General features: G+C 44.3%; 1 pseudogene; it reads right to left on the bottom strand.

Annotated features, from left to right (window-relative positions):
* The window catches only part of LOC119360595, a 41,703-nt pseudogene that overhangs the window by 8,076 nt on the left and 10,375 nt on the right, over positions 1–23,252 (bottom strand).

Raw genomic sequence — 23,252 nt, 5'->3', positions numbered from 1 at the left:
ACAACCCAAATCTTACAAGAAGAGAAGTACTGGTAAGAAAGTTGTGGCAGCAAGGAAGCCAGGCACTCTAGTTATCACGGAAAAAGAACCTACTTCGAATGTCATGAACCCAACATTACGGGGTGTTGAATTTTTGGATAAATCTTTTGGTACAGCGGTGGACTTGATGGTATGCAATGATTCCATCTTGGGAAAATGTCAGGTTGCGGGATTGTTTGGTTATGGGCAGGATGCGCAACTTGACAAAGCTATGGTGCCGTTCGTTGATGTTCCAACAGGAGGTAGTCTGAAGAAAGGGAAAACTGAAGGTCAACAACAAGAGGAGGAAGTAACCAGCAAAGGAAGTGTGGTGGACTTGGAGGCAGCTGGCCTAGGGGCCGCCAGCGATCTGACGGGGCCTTTGGCGCCCCGTCAGAAGCAATGAATTTCTTAAGTTGGAACTGTCGAGGGGCGGGGAACCTTCGCACAGTTCGTGATCTTGTAGCGCTTGTGGGTGCTCATTCCCCGAAAGTGGTCTTTCTGTGTGAAACTAGACAACCAAAAGAAAAGATGTATCGTCTTCGTAATCGATTAGGCTTAGCTGGTTTTGAAGGAGTTAGTAGTGATGGTCGTAGTGGTGGTCTAGCTTTATTTTGGCATGAGTCTGTATCCCTGGTTGTTCAAGAGGCTAATAATAGATGGATTGATGCTTATGTCCGTTTGTCACCTGATGATCCTTTGTGGCGTGTCACCTTTGTGTATGGCGAGCCACGAGTGAAAAATAGACATTTTATGTGGGACTCTTTGAGGAGGTTGTCAAGACACAGTGCACTTCCATGGATGTTAGTTGGCGACTTTAATGAAGCTATGTGGGATTATGAACACATGTCAGAAACACCAAGGGCACCGGGTCAGCTGTTGAGTTTTAGAGATGCTTTGGAAACATGTGGGCTGATTGATATGGGCTTCACGGGTTATCCCTTTACCTATGATAATAGGCGGGGTGGTAGAGCCAATGTTCAGGTGAGATTGGACAGAGCAGTGGCCACTAATACTTGGAGGGATATGTTTGCTGATGCTGTTGTACGTCACCTGGTCTCACCGGCGTCAGACCATTGTCCAGTGTTGGTCTCATGTATTTTGGATACGGCCCCTCGGCCGGGCCGATGTCGCCGTTATGAATTGATGTGGGAAAGAGATCATGCTCTTAATGAGGTAGTGGCGGAAGCATGGGGTGCAGCAGGAATTAAAAGAAACTTACGTGATGTTCAAAAGGCTCTCGGCCAGGTGATGGGTAAGTTGCATACTTGGAGTAATAAAAATTTTGGAAATGTTACAAGACAACTTGAGAAATATAGATCGAGGTTGGATGAACTGATGCTTATGAATGCGGATAGGGCAGATATTAGGAAGCACATGGACGAAATGAATGAACTTTTATTCAGGGAGGAGATGTTGTGGTTACAGCGCTCGCGCATTGCTCGGCTCAAGGAGGGGGACAGGAACACAAAGTTTTTTCACAGAAAAGCGGTGTGGCGAGCCAGAAAGAATGCAGTACGAGGACTATTGGATGCTAATGATGTTTGGCAAACTAATAAGAACGTGATGTTGGATATGGCCCGTAACCATTTTATGCAATTATTTACAGCTGATCCGAACGTCAACCCAGAAGAGGTAGTGAATCTATTCCAAGCTAAAATAACGGATGATATGAATACTACTCTTTGTGCTCCTTTCACAGATAAGGAAATAGGCGATGCGTTGTTCCAGATTGGGCCACTAAAAGCCCCCAGTCCAGACGGATTTCCAGCTCGATTTTTTCAACGGAATTGGGCTTTAATGAAAGAGGATGTAATGGTGGCTGTCTGGTTGTTCTTTGAGACTGGACACATGTCGGATGAGGTAAACTCAACTACTATTGTGCTTATTCCTAAGGTTGCGAATCCAAAGAAGCTAAATGAGTTCAGACCAATCAGTCTATGTAACGTAGTTTACAAGGTCATCTCCAAGTGTTTGGTAAATCGTTTGAGACCTCTCCTTGCTGTTATTGTTGCTCCTGAGCAGAGCGCCTTCGTCCCTGGTAGACTTATTATAGATAATGCTTTCATAGCTTTTGAGTGTATGCATACAATCAAACAGGAAAGGAATCAGGAGAATAGTTTTTGTGCTTACAAGCTGGACCTATCAAAGGCATATGACAGGGTAGACTGGAATTTCCTGGAGCGAATGATGCAACAGTTGGGTTTTCATCACCGGTGGATACAGTGGATTATGGCGTGTGTAACCTCGGTGAGATATAGTGTTAAACTAAATGGAGCCCTCTCAGATTCGTTCGCACCATCGCGTGGACTTCGGCAGGGTGATCCTCTATCCCCGTTTTTGTTTTTGTTCGTAGCTGATGGACTTGATGCTATTTTGAAACAGAAGGTCAGACAAGGAAGGATTTCTCCTATTCATGTGTGTCCAAGGGCACCAGGTATCTCACACCTCTTATTCGCAGACGACACGTTAATGTTCTTCCGTGCTACTCGGGAAGAAGCTACCCAGGTGGGAGATGCACTAGCTATTTATGAGCGCACCACAGGACAATTCATTAACCCGGCGAAATGTTCTATTTTATTTGGCACATGTTGTGGTGACAACGACAAGCAGGAGGTTGTGCATACCTTGCAAGTTCAGACGGTGGGATTCGACGATAAGTATCTCGGTCTCCCCACACCATCTGGTAGAATGTCGAAGGGCAAGTTTCAAAATCTACAAGAGCAACTTACTAAGCGTATCTTACAGTGGGGAGAAGCGGTGTCACAAGGGGGCAAAGAAATTCTCATTAAGGCGGTTGCGCAGTCCCTACCTACATATATCATGGGGGTTTTCCGTTTGCCCCGGAGTGTTTGTGATGACCTTACTCGCATGGTACGCAATTTTTGGTGGGGGGCCAAGGAGGGGAAGAGGAAGACACATTGGCGTGCATGGGATACATTGATTAAACCGAAAGTGCAAGGCGGCATGGGGTTCCGTGATTTCAGACTCTTCAATCAGGCACTTCTGGCTAGACAGGCTTGGCGTCTTATTGCTTATCCTGACAGTTTATGTGCGTAGGTGCTGAAAGCAAGATATTACCCGGCGGAACGTCTGGAAGATACGGTCTTTTCGGGCAACTCATCCCAGACGTGGCAGTCTATTGTCCATGGTCTTGAGCTTCTCAAGAAAGGTTTAATTTGGTGCATTGGTGATGGTGCTTCTGTACGTATTTGGCGTGACCAGTGGATACCACATCCACTTGCGAGGTTGCCAATATCACCCCAGGGGCGCTGCCGCCTTCGGCGTGTCAGCGAGCTCCTGGACGACCGAGGAAATTGGAATGTGCAACTACTTAATCAACATTTCATGTCGGTAGATGTCATGGAAATTATGAAGATCAAGGTGGTGCCACGGTTGGACAAAGATATTATCGCTTGGGCGCCTGAGCGTTCTGGATCATTCATAGTTCGGAGTGCTTATCGTCTATCATATGACGAGATTCACCGTCAGACTACAGTCGCATCGAGTAGGGCACCGGACGGGCGACGTGCCGTCTGGGCACTTATATGGAGATGCCCTGTTCCACCAAAGGTGCGTATCTTTGCATGGCATTTGGTCACAAATTCACTGGCTACTTGGGTGAATAAAAAATCACGGAAACTTGAGGTGTCTAACCTTTGTCCGCTGTGTGCGATGGAACCGGAGGACACATTCCACACATTCTGTAGATGCCCATTGGCTGTTGCTTTGTGGTACGCCATGCGGGAAAAATGGCTATTGCCGGACTTAGCTTCAGTGAGGAATACAGGCCCTGAGTGGCTTTTTGATCTTCTATACAAGCTAAATGAAGATGATCGCATGCATGTGTTGATGGTGCTGTGGAGGAGTTGGTATGTACGTAATGAAATAGTACATCATAAGCTACCGCCTCCAATTGAAGCTTCCTGCAGATTTCTAATTAGCTATGCTGAATCTCTTCGATGCATCAATCATTTTCCAACCATTGACATCATCAAAGGGAAGATGGTGCCGCCGCCGATTGGGTATAGTTCTACAATGATAAATACAGCAACGCAACATGCAGCCACAGTCCAGTGGTCTGCCCTGCCGGCCGGTCGCGTGAAGCTCAATGTTGACGGGTCGTTCGTTCATACTGATGGTGGATTAGCAGGAGCCGGTATGATCTTACGTGATAATGACGGCAACATTATCTTCTCTGCTTGTCGTTCTATCTTGCATTGTTCCGGACCGCTCCAGGCTGAGCTGTTGGCATGTCAGGAGGGATTAAGCCTTGCTCTACAATGGTCTACTCGCCCGATAGACATCGAGATGGACTGCATGGATGCGATCAAGTTGATCAAGTCGCCTACCCTTGATAGATCGCCACATAGAATGATAGTTCAGGATATTAAGAGGCTCTTTGGTGAAAGGGATATCTCTATTGCTCATGTAAGTAGGAATCAGAACGTTGTTAGCCACACACTTGCTGTTTTCGGATGATCGGAGGGCCGAACTATAGTTTGGTTGCGCTCTGGACCTGCAGACGTTCCTCTGCTATATAGGAACGAATATTCCAACAGTTGAGCAATGAAATCCTTTTAACCCCGCAAAAAAAAATCCAACGATGAAACGTCACTGCACTGCGTCCTGTTCCTATAAACTAGGAAACAAACATCGTGTGAAGAATAAATAACACCGTTCAAAAAGGAAAAGTAAATGGGAAGTAAATAACAACCATACATGCGGAGGAGCAATCGGTGAAAGCATGCATCAGATTAGGTAGTTACTGCTCCCGCTAATCAAGGTAGAAAACGAAGAAAATTAAAGCAAAATTATCTTGGATATTCCTCCCAAAAATCCTTTCCACAAATACGACCCCTTAATACGAACAAAGGCCTAGCCTAGCGGCTCATCACGTTGCTCACCGGCATAGCGAACGTACTCGTCGCCAACGTCCACGCTGCCGTGGGCGGGAGCCCAGGCCGCCTACTGGCACGGCTTCTCGACATGGACTGGGCTTCCACGGCCGACGCCGTCAAAGCGACATCTTCATCCAATCGGAAAAGAACCTCCAACCCCTACGTCGCCGCTGAGGGCGTCTTCAAGCTGCTCAGCCATACGTGCGATACCTTCTCATCCGGCCCCTACATCGCCGCCGCCGTCTCCCATCATGATTGGTTCCGATCGCAGCACTCAAGATCCGGGATGCCACTCGTGCCCGAGGCGCCGCCGTCTGTCCGGCGAAAAGAATAGTAGGTGTCGGCCAGCGCGCATGCAGAGTAACCTGGATGGTCAGACGACTCGGACCACCACCGGAATCACCATAAACGCACGTGAGTACGGATCCTTCGGGGGCACGCGGAATTTTTCCTGAGGGCAGGAGGCCGCCAGGTCGGCGGCGTGGCAGGCGCGCATCCTCGTCAAGATCGATATGCACCTTCAGGTTGTACTCTTCGTGTCTTCATCTTCACCTTCAGGTTGAATGCTAGCGAGCTGCAAATCACGTGTCCCCAGCGGCCCTGCCTCCATGTCCAGTGAGAAGAATCCCTACAATGCATGCATCTTGTCAATCCCCTTTTATAAGTATTATTCAAATCTCAGCCACATAGCCACGTTTGAGGCAGGAACTTCAATTACTTGTAGCCAGTGGGATCTATGATGCGAGGAATGGACATGCCATAGGGCACATGTGAGTCCACTAGGTGCTCTCTGTATTACTATTCTTGTTTTTATGTTGGTTCTAATCTTCTTGATCCTTTTCCCATGATAGTTCCCTGCATGCTTGTGCTGGAATTTAGTCTATTTTGGGCAGCCCAATAACTATTTCAGAAATTCCTAATAAATCCTAGAGGCCCACTTAGCCCATTTGTGCAAGGCAAGGGATACTACTAAAAGTTTAGTCCCACATTGCTAGTTTAGTGGGAGTTGGACCTCCTTATAAGGGGGGTTCTTTCCCCACTTGTATGAGCATGAGAACAAGAGGGACATCCACGTGCGCTCCTCCTCTGCCGCCCGCCTCGCCACGCCATGCCTCGCCTCGTCACGACGCGCCGCGGGTTGCGGGAATGAGCCGATGTCTAAATTTTTGCCACGCACTACGGGTATACGAAAGGTCACTCGGGAGATGGAAAGTTTTGCTGTAGTGGAGATTAAATGCGAACGCTACACCCTTCGGCTGCTGTCTGTTCGTTTCATCTCCCTCGGTCCCTTCAGCTCCCGGCGCTGCCCTCTCGCCTCCTTCTCTTCGCCTATAAAAGGGAGGTCGCTCCTCTCAGCAAGAGGCACCAGAACTACTTCTTCCTCTCGCCATCGGTTCCTGAGCACTACGCTGCTGCTACGATCTTCTCCATCCCGTCTTGCGGCGTGCACCGCAGGTCGGGACAGTAGGCCTTCGAAACCGCACTCTTTGAGTCCTGTACGGTAGAAGGGTGATAAGGTTTTTGGGGAGCGCTCTACGCGACTACTGGCTGATTCATCACGGACGATCCGGTCGCCGACGACTACTTCCCCGACGACGACTTCTTCCCCGACGTCCACGACCTCCTTGACAACATGACAGGCGAGGACACCGACCCCAAGTCCAGCGCTTCTGCTGCTGCTGTGCCGTACGTGTTCTTCTCCTTTCTGCTAGTAGTCCTGCTACAGTTCTTGGCTCTAGTTTCTGTCCTACGTATGTTAGGTTCTATGTTGTATAAGCAACTTCATCTAGTGACTGTTCTAGATGTGTTTACCTCAAGTTCATATATGCAGACGATGTTTACCTTCTCTCTGTCAGATTGCATGACTTGCTTTATATTTGCTATTTTAGTCATGTTTTATCTACTATTTCTGTTAATAAAATCATTCGGTAAATTGCTCATATTTCCAACAATCCAAAAACCTTATTATAGGCAATTTACCCCAAGTGGTTTTGCTGCTTCCATGAGACCTCCTATATTTGAGGGTATCCACTATAAGAGGTGGCGCGTGAGAGCAGTCTTATGGTTTCAAACCATGATTTGCTATGATGCCACTCTTGGCAAACCTGAAGGAGAGCAAGATGCCCAACAGGCACAAGCTTTTCAGAAAATGGATACCTTGTTTTAGGCTGCGCTCTTGAGTGTTCTTGGAGAGAACATAGTTGATGCTTATGCGTCAATTGATAATGGAAAAGATATGTGGGACGCACTCGAGGCCAAGTTTGGGGTCTCGGATGCCGGCACTGAGCTGTACATCATGGAGCAATTCTATGATTACAGGATGACTGAAGAGCGCTCTGTGGTTGAGCAGGCTCATGAGATACAGTCATTTGCTAGAGAACTTGAGCACTTCAATTGCATGCTACCGGACAAGTTTGTTGCCGGCGGTATCATCACTAAGCTTCCTCCTTCATGGAGGAACTTTGCTACCTTACTGAAACATAAGAGACAGGAGTTTTCCGTTCCGGATCTCATTGGTACTCTTGATGTGGAAGAAAAGGCGAGAGCAAAGGACACACGTGCTCGAGGTATTGAGGGAGGATCTAGTGCCAATGTGGTACAGAAGCAGAACTTCCAGCCCCACAAGTTCAAGAACAAGGGCAAGTTTGATGGTAAAGCAAAGTTTGATGGGAAGAACAAGGCTGTGCAACACACGAACTTCAAGAAGAAGAATGGCAAGAAGAAAGGTGCTTGTCATGTGTGTGGAGATCCTGATCATTGGGCTCCTAGTTGCCCTAATCGCTATGACAAGCGTCATCCAGGGAAAGGCGGCAAGACCGCTAATGTTGTCATTGGAGACACTGACATGAAGGATGCTGAGTATGGTATATTTCCCACTATTCTTTCAGTATGTCATTCTCCTGATTGGTTGATTGACACGGGTGCTAATGTGCATGTATGCAGTGATATTTCCATGCTTTCGTCTTATCAGACCGCAGGGACTTCAACCATGCTGATGGGCAACGGTTCAAGTGCTTCTGTTCGTGGTGTTGGCACGGTCGATCTGAAGTTTACTTCGGGGAAGATCGTGCGGCTGAAGAACATGCATTATGTCCCCTCCGTCAATAAAAATCTTGTTAGCGGATCTCTTCTGTGTAGAGATGGCTATAAGCTTGTCTTTGAGTCGAATAAATTTGTAATATCCAAGTATGGAACCTTTGTTGGTAAAGGCTATGAGTCAGGAGGCCTGTTTCGTTTATCCTTATCAGACGTTTGCAATAAAGTTGTTAATCATATTTGCAACAATAATGAATCAAATGTGTGGCATTCACGACTCTGTCATGTTAACTTTGGTTGCATGTCGCGACTAGCAAAGTTGAACTTAATCCCTAGTTTCACCACCGTTAAGGGATCTAAGTGTCAAGTGTGTGTGCAAGCTAAGCAACCTCGTAAATCTCACGTGACTGCAGAAACGAGAAATCTTGCACCACTAGAACTTATACATTCAGATCTATGTGAAATGAATGGTGTTTTGACAAAAGGTGGAAAGAAATATTTCATGACGTTAATTGACGACTCCACTAGATACTGCTGTGTGTATCTTCTGAAATCTAAGGATGAGGCTTTGAACTTTTTCAAGATCTATAAAGCTGAAGTGGAAAACCAACTTGATCGAAAAATCAAGAGGCTTAGGTCCGACCGTGGTGGAGAGTATTTTTCCAATGAATTTGATGCTTTTTGTGCGGAACATGGTATAATCCATGAGAGGACGCCTCCCTACTCACCTCAGTCAAATGGGGTGGCCGAAAGAAAGAACCGTACTCTAACTGATTTGGTTAACGCCATGTTAGACACATCGGGTCTCTCCGAGGCATGGTGGGGGGAGGCGATATTGACAGCGTGTCATGTCCTAAATCGAGTCCCCACAAAGAACAAAGAGATAACTGCATTCGAGGAGTGGGAGAAGAAAAGGTTAAAACTCTCTTATCTGCGAACATGGGGTTGTTTGGCGAAAGTCAATGTTCCAATTCCAAAGAAGTGGAAACTTGGACCAAAGACCGTGGATTGTGTTTTCTTGGGATATGCTTTTCATAGCATTGGCTATAGATTCTTGGTTGTAAAATTTGAGATACCTGATATACATGTCGGTACGATCATGGAGTCGAATGATGCGACTTTCTTTGAAGATATCTTTCCCATGAAGGATATGGCTACCTCATCTAATCAGGAGATGCCTAGTTCATCGAATCAGGAACCAGTTACAATTACTGAACCTGCCATTTCGATGGAACACTTTGAAAGTCCTGTGGAGGAGAACAATGAAGTTCCTATTAGGAGCAAGAGACAGAGGACTGCAAAGTCCTTTGGTGATGATTTTCTTGTGTATCTCGTAGATGACACTCCCAGTTCTATTTCAGAGGCCTATGCATCTGAAGATGCTGACTACTGGAAGGAAGCAGTTCGTAGCGAGATGGATTCCCTCTTGGCGAATGAAACTTGGGAGATAACTGATCGTCCTTATGGGTGCAAACCTATAGGATGCAAATGGGTATTCAAGAAGAATCTTAGGCCTGATGGTACTATTGAAAAGTACAAGGCTCGGCTCGTGGCTAAGGGTTATACCCAAAAGGAAGGTGAAGATTTCTTTGATACTTACTCACCTGTGGCTCGACTGACCACTATTCGAGTTCTACTTTCACTAGCTGCCTCACATGGTCTTCTCGTTCATCAAATGGATGTTAAGACTGCTTTCCTAAATGGAGAGTTGGATGAGGAAATTTATATGGAACAACCAGATGGGTTTGTAGTAGATGGTCAGGAAGGGAAAGTGTGCAAGTTGCTAAAGTCCATGTATGGACTCAAGCAAGCACCCAAACAGTGGCATGAGAAGTTTGAAAGAACTTTAACAGCTGCAGGCTTTGTTGTGAACGAAGCTGACAAATGTGTGTACTATCGCCATGGTGGGGGCGAGGGAGTTATGCTTTGCTTGTATGTTGATGACATACTAATTTTCGGAACAAATCTAAATGTTATTAAGGAGGTCAAGGATTTCCTATCTCACTGTTTTGAGATGAAGGATTTAGGAGTGGCTGATGTCATTCTGAACATCAAGTTGTTGAGAGATGATGATGGTGGGATTACATTGCTTCAATCTCACTATGTGGAAAAGATCTTGAGTCGCTTTGGCTATAGTGACTGCAAGCCCTCTCCAACACCATATGATGCTAGCGTGCTGATTCCAAAGAATCGAAGAATTGCTAGAGATCAATTGAAGTATTCTCAGATTATTGGCTCGCTTATGTACTTAGCAAGTGCTACAAGACCTGACATCTCTTTTGCTGTTAGCAAACTGAGTCGGTTTGTTTCAAAACCAGGAGATGTGCATTGGAAAGCTCTAGAGAGAGTTTTGCGTTATTTGAAAGGCACTGCGAATTATGGAATTCACTACACTGGGCATCCAAAGGTGCTTGAAGGGTATAGTGACTCAAACTGGATCTCAGATGCTGATGAGATAAAGGCCACAAGCGGTTATGTATTCACTCATGGAGGTGGCGCTGTTTCTTGGAAGTCTTGCAAGCAGACCATCTTAACGAGGTCAACTATGGAAGCAGAACTCACAGCACTAGATACAACTACGGTCGAAGCAGATTGGCTTCGCCGACTCTTGAATGACTTCTCAGTTGTTGAGAAACCTGTACCGGGTGTCCTTATGAACTGCCACAATCAAACTGTGATCACGAAAGTGAGCAGCTCAAAGGATAACATGAAGTCATCAAGACACGTTCAGAGAAGGTTAAAGTCTGTCAGGAAAATGAAAAACTCCGGAGTTATTGCATTGGATTATGTCCAAACGTCTAAAAATCTGGCAGATCCTTTTACTAAGGGTCTATCACGTAATGTGATAGATAATGCATCAAGGGATATGGGTATGAGACCCACAATATGAGTTGTTCACAGTGGTAACCTATTCTTTGTGATCGGAGATCCCGTGAATTAGATGTGGAAGACAAGCTGTTGGTCAACTGAGAGGAGAGTATCCCTACTATTCACAATACCACTCCATGTGAAGGAAATATGCCCTAGAGGCAATAATAAAGTTATTATTTATTTCCTTATATCATGATAAATATTTATTATTCATGCTAGAATTGTATTAACCGGAAACATAATACATGTGTGAATACATAGACAAACATAGTGTCACTAGTATGCCTCTACTTGACTAGCTCGTTTATCAAAGATGGTTATGTTTCCTAACCATAGAAAAAAGTGTTGTCATTTCATTAACGGGATCACATCATTAGGAGAATGATGTGATTGACATGACCCATTCCGTTAGCCTAGCACTTGATCGTTTAGTATGTTGCTATTGCTTTCTTCATGACTTATACAAAGTTCCTGCAACTATGAGATCGTGCAACTCCCGTTTACCGGAAGAACACTTTGTGTGCTACCAAACGTCACAATGTAACTGGGTGATTATAAAGGTGCTCTACAGGTGTTTCCGAAGGTACATGTTGGGTTGGCATAATTCGAGATTAGGTTTTGTCACTCCGATTGTCGGAGAGGTATCTCTGGGTCCTCTCGGTAATACTCATCACCTAAGCCTTGCAAGCATTATAACTAATGAGTTAGTTATAAGATGATGTGTGACAGAACGAGTAAAGAGACTTGCCAGTAACGAGATTGAACTAGGTATTGGATACCGACGATCAAATCTCGGGCAAGTAACATACCGATGACAAAGGGAACAACGTATGTTGTTATGCGGTTTGACCGATAAAGATCTTCGTAGAATATGTAGGAACCAATATGGGCATCCAGGTTCCGCTATTGGTTATTGACCGAGAATAGTTCTAGGTCATGTCTACATAGTTCTCGAACCTGTAGGGTCCACACGCTTAACGTTACGATGACAGTTTTATTATGAGTTTACAAGTTTTGATGTACCGAAGTTTGTTCGGAGTCTCGGATGTGATCACGGACATGACGAGGAGTCTCGAAATGGTCAAGACATAAAGATTGATATATTGGACGACTATATTAGGACACCGGAAGTGTTCCGGGTGATTTCGGAGAAAACCGGAGTGCCGGAGGGTTACCGGAACCCCTCCCGGAGAGTTAATGGGCCACATGGGCCTTGGTGGGAAGAGAGAGGGGCGGCCAGGAAGGGCCGCGCACCCCCTCTCCCTCTGGTCCGAATTGGACTAGGAGGGGGGGCGGCGCCCCCCTCTTTCCTTCCCCTCCTCTCCCCCTTCCTTCCCCTGCTAGTAGGAGTAGGAAAGGAGGAGTCCTACTCCTACTAGGAGGAGGACTCCTCCTCCTGGCAAGCCCAACAAGGGCCGGCCGGCCTCCCCCCTCCCTCCTTTATATACGGGGGCAGGGGGCACCCCATAGACACATAAGTTGATCTACGGATCGTTCCTTAGCCGTGTGCGGTGCCCCCCTCCACCATATTCCACCTCGGTCATATCGTCGCGGAGTTTAGGCGAAGCCCTGCGCCGGTAGAACATCATCATCGTCACCACGCCGCCGTGCTGACTGAACTCATCCCCGAAGCTTTGCTGGATCGGAGCCCGGGAATCGTCATCGAGCTGAACGTGTGCTGAACTCGGAGGTGCCGTACGTTCGGTGCTTGGATCGGTCGGATCGTGAAGACGTACGACTACATCAACCGCATTGTGCTAACACTTCCGCTTAAGGTCTACGAGGGTACGTGGACAATACTCTCCCCTCTCGTTGCTATGCCATCACCATGATCTTGCGTGTGCGTAGGAAAATTTTGAAATTACTACGTTCCCCAACAGTGGCATCCGAGCCAGGTTTTATGCGTTGATGTTATATGCACGAGTAGAACACAAGTGAGTTGTGGGCGATACAAGTCATACTGCTTACCAGCATGTCATACTTTGATTCGGCGGTATTGTGAGATGAAGCGGCCCGGACCGACATTATGTGTACGCTTACGCGAGACTGGTTTCACCGTTTCGAGCACTCGTGCTTAAAGGTGGCTGGCGGGTGTCTGTCTCTCTCACTTTAGCTGAATCGAGTGTGGCTACGCCCGGTCCTTGCGAAGGTTAAAACAGCACCAACTTGACAAACTATCGTTGTGGTTTTTATGCGTAGGTAAGAATGGTTCTTGCTAAAAGCCCGTAGCAGCCACGTAAAATTTGCAACAACAAAGTAGAGGACGTCTAACTTGTTTTTGCAGGGCATGTTGTGATGTGATATGGTCAAGACGTGATGCTATATTTTATTGTATGAGATGATCATGTTTTGTAACCGAAGTTATCGGCAACTGGCAGGAGCCATATGGTTGTCGCTTTATTGTATGAAATGCAAACGCCCTGTAATTGTTTTACTTTATCACTAAGCGGTAGCGATAGTCGTAGAAGAAATAGTTGGCGAGACGACAACGATGCTACGATGGAGATCAAGATGTCGCGCCGGTGACGATGGTGATCATGACGGTGCTTCAAAGATGGAGATCACAAGCACAAGATGATGATGGCCATATCATATCACTTATATTGATTGCATGTGATGTTTATCCTTTATGCATCTTATCTTGCTTTGATTGACGGTAGCATTTTAAGATGATCTCTCACTAAAATTATCAAGAAGTGTTCTCCCTGAGTATGCACCGTTGCCAAAGTTCGTCGTGCCCAGACACCACGTGATGATCGGGTGTGATAAGCTCTACGTCCATCTACAACGGGTGCAAGCCAGTTTTGCACACGCAGAATACTCAGGTTAAACTTGACGAGCCTAGCATATGCAGATATGGCCTCGGAACACGGAGACCGAAAGGTCGAGCGTGAATCATATAGTAGATATGATCAACATATTGATGTTCACCGTTGAAACTACTCCATCTCACGTGATGATCGGACATGGTGTAGTTGATATGGATCATGTAATCACTTAGAGGATTAGAGGGATGTCTTTCTAAGTGGGAGTTCTTAAATAATATGATTAATTGAACTTTAATTTATCATGAACTTAGTCCTGGTAGTATTTTGCAAATTATGTTGTAGATCAATAGCTTGCGTTGTTGCTTTCATATGTTTATTTTGATATGTTCCTAGAGAAAATTATGTTGAAAAATGTTAGTAGCAATGATGCGGATTGGATCCGTGATATGAGGTTTATCCGCATTGCTTCACAGAAGAATTATGTCCTTAATGCACCGCTAGGTGACAGACCTATTACAGGAGCAGATGCAGACGTTATGAACATTTGGCTAGCTCAATATGATGACTACTTGATAGTTTAGTGCACCATACTTAACGACTTAGAATCGGGACTTCAAAGACGTTTTGAACGTCATGGACCATATGAGATGTTCCAGGAATTGAAGTTAATATTTCAAGCAAATACCTGAGTTGAGAGATATGAAGTCTCCAAACAAGTTTTATAGCTAAAGGATGGAGGAGAATCGCTCAACTAGTGAGCAAGTGCTCAGATTGTCTGGGTACTACAATCGCTTGAATCAAGTGGGAGTTAATCTTCCAGATAAGATAGTGATTGATAGAATTCTCTAGTCACCATCACCAAGTTAGTAGAACTTCATGATGAACTATAGTATGCAAAGGATGACGAAAATGATTCCCGAGCTCTTCGTGATGTTGAAATCGACGAAGGTAGAAATCAAGAAAGAGCATCAAGTGTTGATGATTGACAAGACCACTAGTTTCAAGAGAATGGCAAAGGGAAAGAAACAGAACTTCAAGTAGAATGACAAGCAAGTTGTCACTCCCGCGAAGAAGCCCAAAGCTGAACGTAAAGCCTGAAACTGAGTGCTTCTACTGCAAAGGAAATGGTCACTGGAAGTGGAACTACTCCAAATATTTGGTGGATAAGAAGGATGGCAAAGTGAACAAGGGTATATTTGATATACAGGTTATTGATGTGTGCTTTACTAGTGTTTATAGTAGCCCCTGAGTATTTGATGCTTGTTCGGTTGCTAAGATTAGTAACACGAAACAGGAGTTACAGAATAAACAAAGACTAGTTGAAGGGGAAGTGACGATGAGTGTTGGAAGTAGTTCCAAGATTGATATGATCATCATCGCATACTCCCTATACTTTCAGGATTAGTGTTAAACCTAAATAAATGTTATTTGGCGTTTGCGTTGAGCATGAATATGATTTGATCATGTTTATTGCAATACAGTTGTTCATTTAAAATCAGAGAATAATTGTTGTTCTGTTTAAATGAATAAAACCTTCAATGGTCATACACCCAATGAAAATAATTTGTTGGATCTCGATCGTAGTGATACACATATTCATAATATTGATGCCAAAAGATGCAAAGTTAATAATGATAGTGCAACTTATTTGTGGCACTGCCGTTTGGGTCATATCGGTGTAAAGTGCATGAAGAAACTCCATGCTGATGGGTTTTTGGAATCACTTGATTATGAATCATTTGATGCTTGCGAACCATGCCTTTTGGGCAAGATGACTGAAACTCCGTTATTCGGAACAATGGAACGAGATACTGACTTGTTGGAAATAATACATACCGATGTATGCAGTCCAATGAGTGTTGATGCTCGTGGTAGCTATCGTTATTTTCTGACCTTCACAGATGATTTGAGCAGATATGAGTATATCTACTTAATGAAGCACAAGTCTGAAACATTTGAAAAGTTCAAATAATTTCAGAGTGAAGTGGAGAATCATCGTAACGAGAAAATAAAGTTTCTACGATCTGATCGTGGAGGAGAATATTTGAGTTACGAGTTTGGCCTTCATATAAAACAATGTGGAATAGTTTCACAGCTCACGCCACATGGAACACCATAACGTAATGGTGTGTCCGAACGTCATAACCGCACTTTATTTGATATGGTGCGATCAATGATGTCTCTTACCGATTTACCAATATCGTTTCGGGGTTATGCATTAGAGACAGCTGCATTCACGTTAAATAGGGCACCATTAAATCCGTTGAGACGACACCGTATGAACTATGGTTTAGCAGTAAACCTAAGCCGTCGTTTCTTAAAGTTTGGAGTTGCGATGCTTATATGAAAAAAAAAGTTTTTCAACCTGATAAGCTCGAACCCAAATCGGAGAAGTGCGTCCTCATAGAATACCCAAAGGTAACTATTGGGTATACCTTCTATCACAGATCCTAAGGCAAGTTATTCGTTGCTAAGATGGATCCTTTCTAGAGAAGAAGTTTCTCTCGAAAGAAGTGAGTGGGAGGAAAGTAGAACTTGATGAGGTAACTGTACATGCTCCCTTATTGGAAAGTAGTTCATCACAGAAGTATGTTCCTGTGACTACTACACCAATTAGTGAGGAAGTTAATGATGATGATCATGAAACTTCAGATTAAGTTACTACAGAACCTCGTAGGTCTTCCAGAGTAAGATCCGCACCAGAGTGGTACGGTAATCCTGTTCTGGAAGTTATGTTACTAGACCATGACGAACCTACGAACTATGAAGAAGCGATGGTGAGCCTAGATTCCGCAAAATGGCTTGAGGCCATGAGATCTGAGATGAGATCCATGTATGAAAACAAAATATGGACTTTGATTGACTTGCCCAATGATTGGCGAGACAATGAGATTAAATGGATCTTCAAGAGGAAGACGGACGCTGATAGCGTTACTATCTACGAAGCTAGAATTGTCGCAAAAGGTTTTCGACAAGTTCAAGGTGTTGACTACTATGAGAGTTTTTCACTCATATCTATGCTTAAGTCTGTTTGAATCATGTTAGCAATTGCCGCATTTTATGAAATTTGGCAAATGGATGTCAAAATTAAATTCCTTAATAGATTTATTAAAGAAGAGTTGTATACGATGCAACCAGAAAGTTTTTGTCAATCCTAAAGATGCTAACAAAGTGTGCAAGCTCCAGCGATCCATCTATGGACTGGTGCAAGCATCTCGGAGTTGGAATATACGCTTTGATGAGTTGATCAAAGCATATGGTTTTATACAGACTTTTGAAGAAGCCTGTATTTACAAGAAAGTGAGTGGGAGCTCTGTAGCATTTCTAATATTATATGTGGATGACATATTGTTAATTGGAAATGATATGGAAATTCTGGATAGCATGAAAGGATACTTGAATAAGAGTTTTTCAAAGCAAGACCTCGGTGAAGCTGCTTACACATTGAGCATCAAGATCTATATAGATAGATCAAGACGCTTGATAAGATTTTTCAATGAGTACATACCTTAATAAATTTTTGAAATAGTTCAAAATGGAACAGTCAAAGAAGGAGTTCTTGCCTGTGTTACAAGGTGTGAAGTTGAGTAAGACTCAAGACCCGACCATTGCAGAAAATAGAAAGAGAATGAAAAGTCATTCCCTATACCTCAGTCATAGGTTCTATAAAAGTATGCTATGCTGTGAACCAGACCTATTGTATACCTTGCTCTGTGTTTGGCAAAGGAATACAATTTTGATCTAATAAGTAGATCACCGGACATGGGTCAAAAATATCCTTAGTGAGGACTAATGAGATGTTTCTCAATTATGGAGGTGATAAAAGAGCCCGTCGTTAAAGTTACAATGATGTAAGCTTTTACACCAATCCAGATGACTCTAAGTCTCAATCTGGATACATATTGAAAGTGGGAGCAATTAGCTAGAGTAGCTCCATGTAGAGCATTGTGGACATAGAATATTTGCAAAATACATACGGCTCTGAATATGAACAGACCCGTTGACTAAGCTTCTCTCACGAGCAAAACATAATCATACCTTAGTACTCTTTTGGGTGTTAATCACATAGCGATGTGAACTAGATTATTGACTCTAGTAAACCCTTTGGGTGTTGATCACATGATGATGTGAACTATGGGTATTAATCACATGCAGATGTGAATATTGGTGTTAAATCACATAGCGATGTGAACTAGATTATTGACTCTAGTGCAAGTGGGAGACTAAAGGAAATATACCCTAGAGGCAATAATAAAGTTATTATTTATTTCCTTATATCATGATAAATGTTTATTATTCATGCGAGAATTGTATTAACCGGAAACATAATACATGTGTGAATACATAGACAAACATAGTGTCACTAGTATGCCTCTACTTGACTAGCTCGTTTATCAAAGATGGTTATCTTTCCTAACCATAGACAAAAGTGTTGTCATTTGATTAACGGGATCACATCATTAGGAGAATGATGTGATTGACATGACCCATTCCGTTAGCCTAGCACTTGATCGTTTATTATGTTGCTATTGCTTTCTTCATGACTTATACAAAGTTCCTGCAACTATGAGATTGTGCAACTCCCGTTTACCGGAAGAACACTTTGTGTGCTACCAAACGTCACAACGTAACTGGGTGATTATAAAGGTGCTCTATAGGTGTTTCCGAAGGTACATGTTGGGTTGGCATAATTCGAGATTAGGTTTTGTCACTCCGATTGTCGGAGAGGTATCTCTGGGCCCTCTCGGTAATACTCATCACCTAAGCCTTGCAAGCATTATAATTAATGAGTTAGTTATAAGATGATGTGTTACAGAACGAGTAAAGAGACTTGCCGGTAACGAGATTGAACTAGGTATTGGATACCGACGATCAAATCTCGGGCAAGTAACATACCGATGACAAAGGGAACAACGTATGTTGTTATGCGGTTTGACCGATAAAGATCTTCATAGAATATGTAGGAACCAATATGGGCATCCAGGTTCCGCTATTGGTTATTGACCGAGAATAGTTCTAGGTCATGTCTACATAGTTCTCGAACCCGTAGGGTCCACACGCTTAACGTTACGATGACAGTTTTATTATGAGTTTACAAGTTTTGATGTACCGAAGTTTGTTTGGAGTCTCAGATGTGATCATGGACATGACGAGGAGTCTCGAAATGGTCGAGACATAAATATTGATATATTGGACGACTATATTCGGACACCGGAAGTGTTCCGGGTGATTTCGGAGAAAACCGGAGTGCCGGAGGGTTACCGGAACCCCTCCCGGAGAGTTAATGGGCCACATGGGCCTTGGTGGGAAGAGAGAGGGGCGGCCAGGAAGGGCCGCGCGCCCCCTCTCCCTCTGGTCCGAATTGGACTAGGAGGGGGGGCCCTCTTTCCTTCCCCTCCTCTCCCCCTTCCTTCGCCTCCTAGTAGGAGTAAGAAAGGAGGAGTCCTACTCCTACTAGGAGGAGGACTCCTCCTCCTGGCGCGTCCAACAAGGGCCGGCCGGCCTCCCCCTCCCTCCTTTATATACGGGGGCAGGGGGCACCCCATAGACACATAAGTTGATCTATGGATCGTTCCTTAGCCGTGTGCGGTGCCCCCCTCCACCATATTCCACCTCGGTCATATCGTCGCGGAGTTTAGGCGAAGCCCTGCGCCGGTAGAACATCATCATCGTCACCACGCCGTCGTGCTGACGGAACTCATCCCCGAAGCTTTGCTGGATCGGAGCCCGGGGATCGTCATCGAGCTAAACGTGTGCTGAACTCGGAGGTGCCGTACGTTCGGTGCTTGGATCGGTCGGATCGTGAAGACGTACGACTACATCAACCGCGTTGTGCTAACGCTTCCGCTTACGGTCTACGAGGGTACGTGGACAATACTCTCCCCTCTCGTTGCTATGCCATCACCATGATCTTGCGTGTGTGTAGGAAAATTTTGAAATTACTACGTTCCCCAACACCATGAAGCTGCAATACTCTCCTAATCTGCATGGCAGGTTGATGTATATCTTAATGTGTTCTAAGTGGCTTATTTATGCAGAGATGTTATCCTGCAGAACATCTTTTGAAGAACACACCTATATGAGTCTGATTGTCAGACGTCGCAATCTATGAGAGTAGGGTTCTCTCTAGTAAACTCATGAAAGGTGACGGAGTATGACGCATAAGCTCCAGCCGCGGGGAAGACCCACGGTAGCCACGTACCGGTCAAGGCTTTATGTGAAGCTAGATTCGCAGAAAACTTGCAGTTCAAGGCCCAGTCCACTGTTCAAGTTGCTTACTAGTGTAGCATAGAGTTCTAGGTGGAAGTTCAACTTAACAGTCTCCACTGCAGTACCGGTATATAAAACAGTGTTTTGGAACCAAAGGCAAATTTCTGTGTGCCTCTGGGATCTGGTGGTGGATTGCTGGAATTTAGTCTATTTTGGGCAGCCCAATAACTATTTCAGAAATTCCTAATAAATCCTAGAGGCCCACTTAGCCCATTTGTGCAAGGCAAGGGATACTACTAAAAGTTTAGTCCCACATTGCTAGTTTAGTGGGAGTTGGACCTCCTTATAAGGGGGGTTCTTTCCCCACTTGTATGAGCATGAGAACAAGAGGGACATCCACGCGCGCTCCTCCTCCGCCGCCCGCCTCGCCACGCCACGCCTCGTCACGACGCGCCGCGGGTTGCGGGAATGAGCCGATGTCTAAATTTCTGCCACGCACTACGGGTATACGAAAGGTCACTCGGGAGATGGAAAGTTTTGCTGTAGTGGAAATTAAATGCGAACGCTGCACCCTTCGGCTGCTGTCTGTTCGTTTCATCTCCCTCGGTCCCTTCAGCTCCCGGCGCTGCCCTCTCGCCTCCTTCTCTTGCGCCTATAAAAGGGAGGTCGCTCCTCTCAGCAAGAGGCACCAGAACTACTTCTTCCTCTCGCCACCGGTTCCTGAGCACTGCGCTGCTGCTACGATCTTCTCCATCCCGTCTTGCGGCGTGCACCGCAGGTCGGGACAGTAGGCCTCCGAAACCGCATTCTTTGAGTCCTGTACGGGAGAAGGGTGATAAGGTTTTTGGGGAGCGCTCTGCGCAACTACTGGCTGATTCATCACGGACGATCCGGTCGCCGACGACTACTTCCCCGACGACGACTTCTTCCCCGACGTCCACGACCTCCTCGACAACATGACAGGCGAGGACACCGACCCCAAGTCCAGCGCTTCTGCTGCTGCTGTGCCGTACGTGTTCTTCTCCTTTCTGCTAGTAGTCCTGCTACAGTTCTTGGCTCTAGTTTCTGTCCTACGTATGTTAGGTTCTATGTCGTATAAGCAACTTCATCTAGTGACTGTTCTAGATGTGTTTACCTCAAGTTCATATATGCAGACGATGTTTACCTTCTCTCTGTCAGATTGCATGACTTGCTTTATATTTGCTATTTTAGTCATGTTTTATCTACTATTTCTGTTAATAAAATCATTCGGTAAATTGCTCAGATTTCCAACAGCTTGTGCTACTTCATGTTTCTTTTTGCACATCATGTTTCAGTGTTTTGTGTTTTTGTCAAAACTGCTATGACCAATAAAAGGTAATAAAGTGTTTAAATTTCAGGGGAGTGGTGTGCTGCTATGATGTTGCATAGGAGAATAGGCTATGCAAGTGGAATTGATACTCTGGTATTTTGTTAGTTGGTATGGCAGCCTTGATACTTCATATAGCTTTTTTTACAAAACATAAACAATAGTATAGACTATATTTTTCGTTTCATCCTGATATTGTAGGAATATAATCTGAGCTGAACTAATCTCATTTGAATATATGCCATCCATTTCATAGATTTCTACTCACTTTATTGTTCGGCGTAGTTGAATTGTCCGTGTCCAAAATGCATATGATTTTATTTTGTACGCTCACCCGATGCCACCACACAATTACAACTTATAATAACCAGTTCTTTTTAAATTAATTAAATATAAGTGTATACTGATTTCAGCATTAGGGAAATGTTTTATAGATTCCTCTTCAATTTGAATCACAGGAAATGGAGAGCTCACCGAGAGTCCGTTGGAGAAATCTACATGCCATCATGAAGAAAGTGGGAACAACCCGGTATGCAAAGAGTGTAAATTGTAGTTCTATTTTCTTCTTCATACAAATCTTTGTTTTGGGACCAATTCATGTTGTATACTGAAATCATATTCTGTACTATAATCATGTTGTTCTAAGAAGTATCAAGCTAGAATTAGCTTGTCCAGTGTTTTGATATGTTTAACAATGTGGGTTCCGAAGATTAATTAGTAGATTTAAGCATAGTGACTCGATATGTTTAACAATGGGGGTTTGGAGGATTAATTAGTAGATTAATTAGTAGATTTAAGCACAGTGACTCGATATGTTTAACAATGTGGCGTTCGGTTTACCTAAAAATACAAACTAAATGATATCACAAACATTATATATATTTTAAAAATATATAAAAAAAATAGACGTGCGTTGCACGTACAAGCTTACTAGTAGGAAAAATTCCACAATGTGGTCCTTCTACAGACGACTCAATATAGATCTCATGGTGATGCGTTTTGGGAAGAAGTTGGATGAAGCAATCATCTGACAGAAGGACAATCCGCATGTCCGAGAACACATAGAGAACATTGATGTTTGCAGCCTCATGATCAAACCTTCCACCAAGTGCTCCAGTAACGAGAACACAAAGCTACATAGAACCCCCAAAAAGTAAGTTAAATAGTAGAATTAGAACCAAATATACCTGAACATCACATAACTTTGTGTTTTGATATTGATAAACATATTAGCCGGTAAAAGATAGCAATGACACAAAGTACCAAATAAGAAAGTACAACCACTACTTACATTAGCTTTTCATGATTGGGTGTGCGATGGCGGATACTGGAAATACACTTGTGCAGATCTGCTGTCTCCTGGTTATGTGATTTATCAGAAATTTTGGATCCCTGTGTAAAGAACAATTTAACAAAACAATGAGGCAATGACATCCTGATCACATTTTTAATACAATTAGTTCACCAGTGCAAAATTCATTATATTATATACATATATTCAGATCAACAAGAATGTGCACTCTACTAGATGTCAAAACTGAGACTTAAAATAGTGTTAGTTAAGAGCATCTCCAACAGCCGCGCTAAGCGCCGCGCAAAAAATATGTTTGCCGCGCGCGCTTCGGCTGGTTTAGCGCGGCCGCCAGCGCTGGCTCCAGCAGCCGCGCTATAATGCAGCGCGCGCGCCGCTCCAGCAGAGCGCAAAAATACAGCGCGCGCGCCGCACAAACCACATATACATTCAAAGAAGAGGAGCAAAAATGATTAAACAAACAAAATAAATCAATAATAAATAGTTCAATTTCGTTATCATTACAACTCAAACAAATAGTTTATCGTTCGGTACAACAACGAATGCAATAAACACAACAAATAGTTCATCATGCAGAAATCATCATGCTCTTTGTCGTCCATGCCATGCCCACCACTCTTCAATCAGATCATTCTGAAGTTCATTGTGCGTTGCGGGACGCCGAATGGCGTGATAGGAGGCAATAAAACGGGGTACCCTTTCAGCTCTCCGTCGCACTCGCACGGGATGTCCCAAGAGCTCATACTATGAGTAGTCTAAATCTTGGCCACGCTCATTCTCGATGATTA

Source organism: Triticum dicoccoides, chromosome 2B, assembly GCF_002162155.2.
Source record: "Triticum dicoccoides isolate Atlit2015 ecotype Zavitan chromosome 2B, WEW_v2.0, whole genome shotgun sequence".
In the NCBI taxonomy this organism is placed as follows: domain Eukaryota; kingdom Viridiplantae; phylum Streptophyta; class Magnoliopsida; order Poales; family Poaceae; genus Triticum; species Triticum dicoccoides.
Note: the sequence above shows the minus strand (reverse complement) of the source record. Positions and strands in the feature narration are given on the sequence as shown.